The following is an 11,065-nucleotide window of genomic DNA, read 5'->3' on the forward strand; positions in this document are numbered from 1 at the left end:
TTTGTGTGTGTGAGACATTATACTGTTTTTTATGAGTGTAGAGCAGGCGATCCCCAGAACGCGAGATTTTATACCTCGTAACGCACCGAAAAAGTGAGGGAGAGGATGAGACTAGAGCGCGGAGATGACGTCAGAACGCTGTGCTCTGATTGGTACGATTAGGGGGTAGACCGAAAGCTTGCAGCATTTGCCTCCACTGCACTCATCGAACGCGTTCGGACCCAAATTGCAGACGCCTGGTGTTAGGCCCGAAAAAATTGGAACGTGTTGAACGAGTGCAGTGCAGACAAAGGCTACTAGCTTTAGCTCTACCCACTAGGCATTCGAACCAGACTGCACGAACGCTCGTGCAGCGGGAGCACCGTTTAAAGCGGTCATGAAACTATTTTTCTACTTTCGCTACTAACTAGTTAGAATCACTCTCTAACGTTAATAACCGAATAAACTTGACGTAGTTGTTTTTCGTTTTCTTTTTCCTAGACCAAAAAGGTTTTATATTCTAGGTCGCCATAAAAATTCGAGAAATATGAGCATCGTTCACCCCTTCAATTTGGACCCAGAACAAGCGGCCACGTGGCCTGCATGGTGCCTATCCTATGCCGCGCTGGGGTTGGCAAAGTTAAACACGCGTGCTGAGCTCCAGGCAGCGTTACAGTTCGGCTATTCTCATCACCGCTGTGGTTGTACGCGAGCCACTACCCGAGTGTCCGCCGAGGCGTTGATTGTTACGAGCCGGAGTCGAGTGCTCACGCAGTTCTCGTGTCCAATCCATGAGCCGCGCTCAACTGTCGTCAGACGGGTGGTTTCGATCCCGCAATCACGTCATCAATCTTTGCGAAGGCAAGACTGAAAGAAATAGTCCCCTTTTATCCTCGCAGTTTCACCGCAACAAAGAAGCTTCCGAATCAGTGGCAACCTGTGCGAGTACACTTGGGTGGCACTATAGACCAGTACGCCTCTGGAAAGTCATGAACATTTCAACTCGATATCGTTTCGTGACCCTACCTGTTCGCGCTTGTAACCTTCACGGTTTGTCCATCGTCGTATAGCCCTGCAAACTGCTTGCACCGCACGTGTTACTCGCAGATTGGGATCCCCCTACAGTTTTCGTCAACCTTTCCATAATCTTCGCGGTTCATCGAACATCGAACTTTGATCGGCGACAACTCTCTATAACGTTTTCCAAGAGTGGAGGACAAATTACGCGGAGCTTTAGTCGAGGTCGGCGCTCAAGGTGCGCGAGCACGCGCAGCCACAAGCTTTGACTGCATTTCCAGAGGAAATTGCCCCCAATAGGGTGCCTCAATGTCCTTCTATTTAGGGCGATGCCATCGTTTGTAGTTATCCGATATTGATAGCACGCGCTCACAGGGAAAAAAAGAAAGAAATCGCGGAAAACAAAATGTCGCTGGAGCACTGTCAAGGGCCGCCCACACTGGCGAAAAAACGCGCGTGGCACGCCGATCGCGGCAAGTAACAAAAAGTCGCCGTAGCACAGTCAGCGCCACGAGCGCGTGCAGAGACACGCCCTTTATCTTCCCGCTCAACCGATCTTGTGGAACGCGTTTTCAACGCGATCGGCGCGCCGCGCGCGTTTTCTCGCTAGTGTGGGCGGCCCTTTAGAGCCACGAGCGCGTATAGGGACACGCGTTTTGACGCGCTTGATGTCATCAAGCGCCAGATGTCATCACCCTAAGCTAAGCGCACATGATGGCACCCTATAACCCCCAATGAGGCTCCTTGGTGTGCTCGTGTTAAGGCCTGGACACAGAGGCCCGTTTTGTTCCGTTTTCTTACCTCACGTATGGGTCACAACAGCATACGTGTATCGAATGTAGCGTGTAAATCTGTTCCCTGAGCTAGTGGCCACGCTTCATACCAAGTACAGACGTCTCGGTGACTCTCGACGTAAGTTTTCCTAAGATAACTCAACGCAAGGAAACGGTGTAGTGTAAACCGGCCTGTGAATATGTAATTAAGGGGCTTTATCCCCCGGGTATTGGCTAAAGCACACTTTTCACTGCCGCATTACCGGTTTGAGAGATGCTGGTAAATATACGTGTTCCGTTGCGCCAGCACCCGTTTGAAGGGGACGTTCTCCGACGAAAATGCCTACGCGCGCTCGTGCCGCGCTCACAAACAGCTCGCACCAGAACTAGCGAACCAAAACCTCGCTAAATGGCTGTTTCTGAAAAAACGTTGAACTAAATACTCACGACCGGCTTCATTTTCAGCGTTCATGCGCATTCTAGTCCGTTCATAGCCTATCACTCTCAGAAAAAAAGGTGTATTATTACACCCCTTGTCCCATATAATACACCCCAAAACTTCAATTCGCCGTACAGCGCCCCATAATCGAATAGGCGGCCCCAAAGTTTACGAGGGGCTTGATAGCCGTGTGGTACAACTTATTAAAATAGCTGATGTACGTATTATTGAATACAAAAAATATTATCGGAGTTTTCTTGGCCGTACTGCAAAAGCTCCGTGTTTTCTTTCTTTGGTCTTTGATGCGTACTTTAGCAATTTAATAAGTTATATCGCACGGTTATCAAGCCCCTGGTAAAATTTTGTGCCGTCTGTTCGACTATAGGGCGCTGTACGTCGAAATGAAGTTTTGGGGTGTATTATATGGGACAAAAGGGTGTAACGTGATACCCTTTTTTTTTAGAGTGTACGTAGGCTGACAGTCCGGGGGACGCTATCAACCTCCTCCCTTTAATAGGCTGGGTATAGGCGTGAACGTGATCACCTGTCGAAAAGTTGGACCAGTTGAAAGTGACTAGTTCGACGAGTACGCAGCTTTCAACGCACTGTCAGTTTAGGAGTAAGCGATACAGAAGTCGGAGGACACTTAAGCTTCGCCTTTAAGAGTGGAACGCGACAGCGTTATTGAATCCTCGGCCCGCGCTTGTGGCGCACCGCCTCTGCACGCTTAGCCTTCGTCTTCGCCCTCTCGGCTTCAGTCTTACATGGCCGACCCCGTCGTCGAGGAGGAGCAGACGCAGATGCGCGATCCGTACTCGTAGAAGACGACAACTCAGAAGAGCCGTCCGCTCTGGTTCTCTCTCGGTGGCCTAACGGCGGCCCCACGGCGGGTTACGCATTCTCCACAGATGAACGATGACGGCAGGATCGCAGCGCCATTGGGAGAACTCGGTGACAGGCGGAAACTTTCCGCTTTTCTGCGACGGATGCAAACTGTACCCTTCTCCAGACAAACGAGTCTAGGCCATGTGACTGTGACGTCATGCTCCCATCGACCAATCAGGATTTTCGCGTCACGCCAGCTTTTATGGCACGGCGCGACACGAGCTCCCTGAACGCTATTGCATTAATTCTACCTTCAAACCGACGTAGTATGAAGCGACGGACAAGTGTGGATTTGGCCACTATGCATTTGAAATCCTTCAAACAGCACGTGGGCGCGTTTTAAATTTTAGGCCCTTCCACAATACCTGATACCGTAGTGTCCGCGCAGTCGCTGCAGTGCCCCAGTCGAGCCAAATGACGGCGGTTGTCTTTTATTCAACTTGTAAAAAGGGTCTTTAACGACACACTGTGCCCCGCAACTTAAATTGCTTAGTAGCTCATTTTAAGGTGCTCCACTAACTTTCTGAAACCTGCTTTGTTTCGTTTTAACCATAGTTAGTCTTTCTCAAAGTTTGTTGCCATAATCTTTTAAGTTCTACTGATCGAGTGTTTTGATCTCGATGAACATCGGTACAGAATAAACGACAATAAACCCAGGAGAAGGGGGACAAGAGAGGTCAAAGGACAAGCACAAATCTCCAAACACAGCAAGGTGACTGGTGCGCGCTGAAAAATTCCGCCTCGTCCCGGTATCGAACCATGGTTCGATACCGGGACGAGGCGGAATTGGTAGTGTGCTCCCCTGGAAACGGAGAGGTCCCTGCAGGGACCCCTCCGTTTCCAGGGGAGCGCTCTACCAACTGAGCTAACCGGGAGCTAGACGCCAGTAGAGCAAACAGGTTTTAACAGCTGCCACCAGTCTAACACCAACAAAAATAAACTGCCTGCATTTTAATGTTAGGTTCTCCTTTGTCCCCCCTCCCCCCCCCCCCCCCCCCTTTTCTTCTTCTCCAGGGTTTATTGTTTATTCTGTCCACCTCGCGTGCACCTTTGCATTAATTGCATTAACATCAATACGGACCTGTGGTCGTGTTACAGCACTGCGTGGTGCGCGTTAAAGGGGTACTGCATTGGCTAAAAAATTGTCTTTTTCAACGAGACACGTGACGCCGTTTGGGACTGAGTAGATTCCCGCTGTCCAAACATAAACACGACTCAGTTACTTTTCACTATGCGAGTGCTAAACGGCCGGGGAGTTCAAGCAGTTTCTTTGTCACGAACTTTCCTACCTAAGGCCCTTCTTTTTTTGAACTTCTAGAACTCAGGTTACTTTTTTTTTTTCGCTAGATCGTTGGATGTCTGCTCCTGCGTATGGCCCAAGGCAGCGCCTAGCGACGATAACCACAATTACTCTGGTTCTGCAGAAAGGGAAGACACCGGGGAATGGCCGAAAAAGAGCTCCTCGCTTACTCCGTGGCGGTGGTAGTTGCCGTCGTCGCACTTACGATGGTCGTCGCCCTGAGCAGTCAAAGGATGCATGGCAAGTTAATCTCTTTTCTTTTTTGGCGAAACGCTTTATATGATTTGGCGCTGAATCAACAGTGACTTCGTTTTGTCAGTTAAAGCTGCAAGACTATACGAAGCGCAAGTTCGTCTGCTTTTTGCGCAGGTGTGGCGGGGACGTCAGAACGCCGAGTTTTGATTGGCTCCGATTAGAAAAATAGTGCGTTGACCTCAATGCTAGCTGCACTGAGGTCAACCCACTATCCTTCCAATCGAGCCGATCGGGGTTCGGCGTTCTTACGTCACGGCCACCCCTGCGCAAGAAGCAAACAACTTGTGCTCCGGAGAAAAAAAGAAAAAAAAAAAAAGCACAAAGAAAAGGAGACGAGAGCGTGCGGCTGTGTCCGAGTCCCGAGATCTGATTGGATGGATAGTGGGTAAACGCCAAGGCTAGCAGCTTTTGCCTTTACCCTTGGTCTCCCTCCAGTAAGAGCAAACGAGAGCGTCGTCTGCTTCGTGCATGCGCGGGGTCTGGCGGTCGGCGTTCTGCAAAAAAGTTTTTGAAACTCAGCATTGCTTTTCTGAGGTTGACGATGACCATCGATGGTGCCCCACATCCTGAAGTAGTGCACGTTTTGTCTTCTTCGTCCGGAAGGTTTAGGACTGGACCACCATCTCGTCTTCAACCTTTCCAACCTGAGGGCTACGAGGAAAGGTGAGGGAACCGTCAACAACCACTGTAAACAACAGGAAGGCTCTTCTTATGGACATGTTCGCATTATTATTTTTACTCAGTTTTTGCCTTCATGTACACTTATCTCACAGACTTCTTGGACAAAGGCAAGGGCACGAGCGTGTGGCTTAGGAAAGTTCCTACTACGCACACCTGTACCTTTGTCTTCAGTGAGACATTTGTGAGGCGGAGTCTTTGCGACGTGCGCAACGAAAAGCGTCGCTGTGGTCGCAATTCGCGAGTGGCCAAACGCTCATTGCGACGTCTTTATCTGGATTAAATTTTCTTTCATCGACGGAAATCAGTCCAATGTTAGAGCGTCGACCGTGACAATGTAAGCTTAAGAATGCCATGACGCTGAGCTTCCATCGTTATTTTTACACATACCATCGAACCTGTTGTTCGCAACCGATGATAACTAGTCAGGGATCACAACTCGTGATATCAAGACGAGAAGAATTCTGGCGTTGACGTCACGAGCGGAATTCATGAGAGGGCGGCATCGTAGCATTTCGGCACTAATGGACAACGTTTAAGGAACGTGGGAACATTTATTCTTGCTTTTTGATTCTCGATTCTTTCTTCGTTCTTATCGCATAATGATGCGATTTCATTCATTTGTCGAGGAGACACAATAAGAAGCTGGGAGCTTACCACGCCCGGCGTCAGTGACTACAGATGAGGTGACTTCGAGATGTCGATGCGTCGTTGAGTCGGAGCCTCGATACTTTCACTCATTAATCCGACATCGAGGTCATTACGAACATTGCAACCATTTCAGACGATGGCATCTCAGAGATCGGCGGGGCCTAACGTTTCTTGTTGGATCTTCGATAGCACAAGATCGCACCCGACGCTTTGTTTATGCTTCATGGCTTGGAAGCGTCAGTGCTTTTTTTTTTTTATTTAGTTAAATATAAAAACAACACGCCGCTCAGGTTGTTCGATGGCCACGTTGCTGGAGTAGAGGACTCTTCCCTCCAATAATGCTTCGCTCCTGATCTCCAGTGGGTATACACACTACATACTCCGTTCAACACTAAGCTGAGACTGCAGTGAAGGCTACGTGCCGGCCAGACCAATCACTGCCTCCTCTTCGTCACTTGACCCGGCTTAGCGCGTGGATATGGGTGGCAGCGTGATCGCCTGGCGAAGGAGAGACGCATATGACTGGCCCAAAACGAGGACGTATAGCTTCCACCGTATGCGGAGCGAAAGTTCGTCTGCTTCTTTTGCTGGGGTTGTTGTGGTGACGTCAGAACGCCAACCTCTGATTGGCTCTTATTGAAGGATAGCGTGTAGACCTCAAAGCAAGCTGCCTGGAGGTCTAAGCAATGTCCTTCAACCAAGGCCAATCAGAGCTCAGCGTTCAGACGTCACCACAACCCCCGCAAAAAAAGCAGACGAACTTGCGCTCTGCATAATCTCAACTTGGGGAAAGAGGGAGGGGGGGGGGGGGGGTGACTTCATGGCGATTAATGTGCATCTTCTCATCGCTCACGTGTTTTTGTTGACCCCCCCCCCCCCCCCCCCCCCCCCCAAATCTAGGGATAGATAGATGGGTGATATTGGCTATGCCCTTCGTAACGGGCGGTAGCTTGCCCCACCTGGCCTAAGAAAAGGCTTTCCTCACGTGTTGGCTACCTCCTTGTCGCGCAATTCCCATGGGCGGTCCCTATGTCGGCCTCTGATTGACGTGCCCTTGATTACGTTACGATGCGCCAAAGGCGCATTTTGGAGCACTTGCTCACAGTGTGTATAAGACGTGATTTATGACCCTCAGACGGGAAACTTTCGTACCCAGGTCCCAGCTTTCGGCATGCTGCACCCACGAGATGCAGGGACGCGCGTTGCTTGACCAGAGGTACTGGAACCGTGTTCGTTGATGGCTGCGGTGTTTTGTGCGTGTGTATACGCGCGCAACGTCCCTGCGCTAATACTTCTATACATTGTGGTATATTTGCAGGGCTCATGTTTCTCAAAATTCTGGGACGGAACTACTCCCATCGCGCGTGCAGCGATTTCCACAGCTTTGTCTGCGGGCATCCCAAGTTCCAGGTCCACCCGGCGACCGCGTCGCACGACGATTTGATGGAAGGGTTGCTCGCCGTCATTATATGTACGTTCTCTGACCTTTCTTTCTAAACGATTGAATGCAGTGCTAGTCGTCACCCAAAGATACGCAGATCTACACTTGCGTACCGTGTACAGCTTCACCATTAATTATTCGAAATTGTTCTCTCTTTAGCGATTTTTTTTTCTCTCGGAATGTTGCACAGTTAACGCAGTCGATGTAAGTGTTGAAACATGTGGCTGCAACGAGCCTGATTTTCGCCTAGGTGTGATGAGTATTAAGAAACTATGCATTTGATTATAAAAGTCTGCTCTGAAGGGGAAAAGGAGGAAAAAGGAAAGGATAAAGTTGGCCCTTTTTTCAACTGAATCGCCATTGACCTGGAAACATCCGTTCTACCTCCATTGTCTAATATATATCCTTATTCTTGGAAATATATTTTGATTTCTTACCTTTCCGGTTATTTTGAGGACATAATTTTCAGAGCTCCAATGCCCGCGAAAATGGGTTCGCTGGCGTCGGGTCACTCAACTTTCTAATTGTGAACAAAGTTACTGGACATCTAACGTAGGTTTATAAAGACCTAGGTGCTAGCTTGTAAGTTGATATATTTTATTTTGTCTCACAGGGAATTAAATGTTTTTTAGTATATGTTCTTTTCCCCTGCGCTTCTGTTCCCATCTTCAGGGCTTCGGCGTAATCTATTCACTAACTATTTGTTTTTCTTTCCTAGCGGAAAAAAGATACCCGGAGCTGATCACGGCCAGGATGTTGTACAAGGAATGCCTTTCGAAAGGCAAGTGGGGCTCTGGCAACTCTAAACGCATTGTTGCCTCAGTACACTTTATTGTTTAGTGTTTACAATATAGGGTTCCTTCATTCATTTTCTTAAAAGAAAAGCTAATTCCTGAAAAAAAAAAATAAAAACTAGTTAGAGGTGAATTTTAGCATATTTTTGTCCTGTGAATTTGAGTATCACGAGCATTTGACCCGAACATGCCAACAGACGCGAGAAAAAAACCGAAAAAGTTACCACTGGGTGTGACGTCATACCCAAATGTAACCTCCGGGTGTGACGTCATGCCTAGATGTTTCAACTGGTTTGCGCTTGCCGCTTGTGAAGGAACGCGTGCAGCGTTTTCGACTGCTCCGGTAATGCTTGCAGAAGGCTTAGGAATGTTGGGATCTTTGCGTAACACGTCACGATTCCCTACTCCTACCGAACGCGCCGTGAAGGAGGGGCTTCAGCGCTATGTTGTAAGTGCTGCTGTGGCTACTTGGCGCATCAATCTGAAATATAATTTTGATTTCGTAATCCTGGAGTTCAAATAAACACGATTTAAGTGTTTTTTTTCTCAAATACAGAACCGCTTCAGTTTCCCTTTAAGTGCATCCCGCTATATATTATTCTCATCGTCTAGCGGCAGATGTGGAACTGAAGATCCGTGCCAGATTAGCTTGGTGGATCACTATACCACTCGCCTTCTTTCGCTAGCTAAGTTAAATCAGTCTGTGGTAATCAACGACTGGTTAAACGGAATGAAGAAAGATGGACGATTGACCAATCTGATTGAAAGAAAACCTGAGATTGGCTTAGGTTTTTAATATAAGGTCGACGATTGGCTTCGCAGATTTAAGAAGGATCGACGGTCGGTTACTTTGAAATCAGGAAGGTTCACAATCGGCTAGCCTGATTGAACAAAAATAGACGTTTGGTTAGCTGAGTTGAGAAAGGTTCACGATAGGTGCTCTGGGAAGCATCGCGTGCAAGGGTTTGGTGGACGGGCTAATACTACCGAGATTACAGTGCTCATACAGTAAGTGTGCTTTTTGATCTTGCCTCCGGCTCGGCGGCGCCTTTAATATGGATGTAAACTCGCAAATAAGCTGACTTGAATCGAATTGAATCGACGGTGACAACGCAGATTCGATCGCGGAACGGGGCTGGGACCCGCTGGCAGAGCTCCAGGCGGACACCGGGCTCCGTGGCTGGCCCTTCACGGACCCCGTCCAACAGCCGCTCGTCTGGAAGGCCGCGGCCCGCCTGCTGCGCCGGTTCAACGAGCCCGCGCTGCTCTCCGTCGGCGTAGAGATCCACCCGCACAAGCGAAACGAGCAGATCATCTCGGTGCGCCCTTTTCTCGCGAAGATTTGCTCTTTCAGATTACTAAGCCTCGCATGACCGTTGGCATTGGATGATTGTCTGTACTTACTCTATGGTCGATGGCAGGATGGGAACGACAGGGAAGTCTTTCGGCTGTCCTGGCTCCAGCGCAAGTTTCGGGCCTTCGGTAGCGCTTCGGTGCCTCGTGCGTTTTGATGGTGGACGCGCAGTCAAAGCACGGCGGAAGGCTACGCGCACGTACCGAAGGCCGGATATCCGTAAGAGGCGCCTTTCGTTCTTATCCCACCAGTGACTGCCGCTAGTTATTTTAGTCTAAGCAAAGAATTCCATTCGTCTGCGTTATGGCAAAGCAGACGAGCGGACTTCTCTTCTCTACTGCTCTGTTACAACACAAACGGAGGGAGTCACTTCAATTCTACGGAGGAAAGCAATGTGATAGAAACGAAATTGTGTCCGCGCTTACACCCCGTGGTATACGCGAGAGGTCGTGCTTAATGTTTCAGTGCAGATGGCATGTTAAAGACTCTCCTGGATCAATGCATTCACATAGCTCTTTCCGGTGAGCAGTGATTTTCCTTCCCTGGAACATGCGCATTAATAAGGGTCTATTCTCCGCTCGCTCGAAGGAAAGGTTGCTAATCGCACAGACTCCTATTCTCGTAGAAGTGCGCACGTCGGGCGCGCGTACGCGTACATCATCCGCACTAATATGTGTAAAACACTCACTTAGGACGCTGATAAAAGAGTGGGCTCACACGCACGCAGATATCCACAGAAACAGCAACACCATATGAATGACCGATGTAATATTCGGTATGTAGGGTATGCATCTTCAACACCGGATTCCTGTTTGCTTCTTGAACGCTTTATCTCGCCTGTACACTTACCTGATGCGCGATGCGTCAAGCCAAGCTGCGCACAACTCAGGCAATCAGTACTTTTCTATTGCATTGCATGAGACTCAAAGAGCCGTCGTATCTGGACTGTCATTCCAGATTGGCGAACCCCATCTGCTTTTATCACCGATGGTGCACAATCAGTCGTTGCGTTGGTACTACGCGGCGGTGGCCCAGGCTCTTGAGCCGTTTAAAGAGAACTTGGTGGCACCTCTGTTCGCCATGGAAGTGTCCAGCTTCGAGGACAAGCTGGCGCACATGGTCCATCCGAGACCGTTTGTGACCGTTCAAACCGTGGCTGCTTTGGCACCCGAGCTGCGGGAGGTATGCGATTTGTTTCTTTCGCACCCTTTGTGTTTGGGAATAGGGGCATCCATGGGCGATCTCACTAGAAACAGGACGTCAAGAGCAGCAATGGAGTGTTTTTACCTGCGAGATCGATGACTATCGCCAAAGGATGATCATGTTCAAAGTTAAATTTGAGTTACGTGCCAAACCAGCGAAGGGCATCTGGCAGGCTCCAGCAAAAGACTGAATTCAACCACCTATTTTTGTTTTTACGTGTAGCTAAAATTAGTCACGCAGCAGATCTTCTGCCACACACTTGCGTCAGTTTGCGGGCACCTCGGCCGGGATCTAAA

This window comes from Ixodes scapularis, unplaced genomic scaffold (assembly GCF_016920785.2).
Source record: "Ixodes scapularis isolate PalLabHiFi unplaced genomic scaffold, ASM1692078v2 PGA_scaffold12__126_contigs__length_90152505, whole genome shotgun sequence".
Classification (NCBI taxonomy): Eukaryota; Metazoa; Arthropoda; class Arachnida; order Ixodida; family Ixodidae; genus Ixodes; species Ixodes scapularis.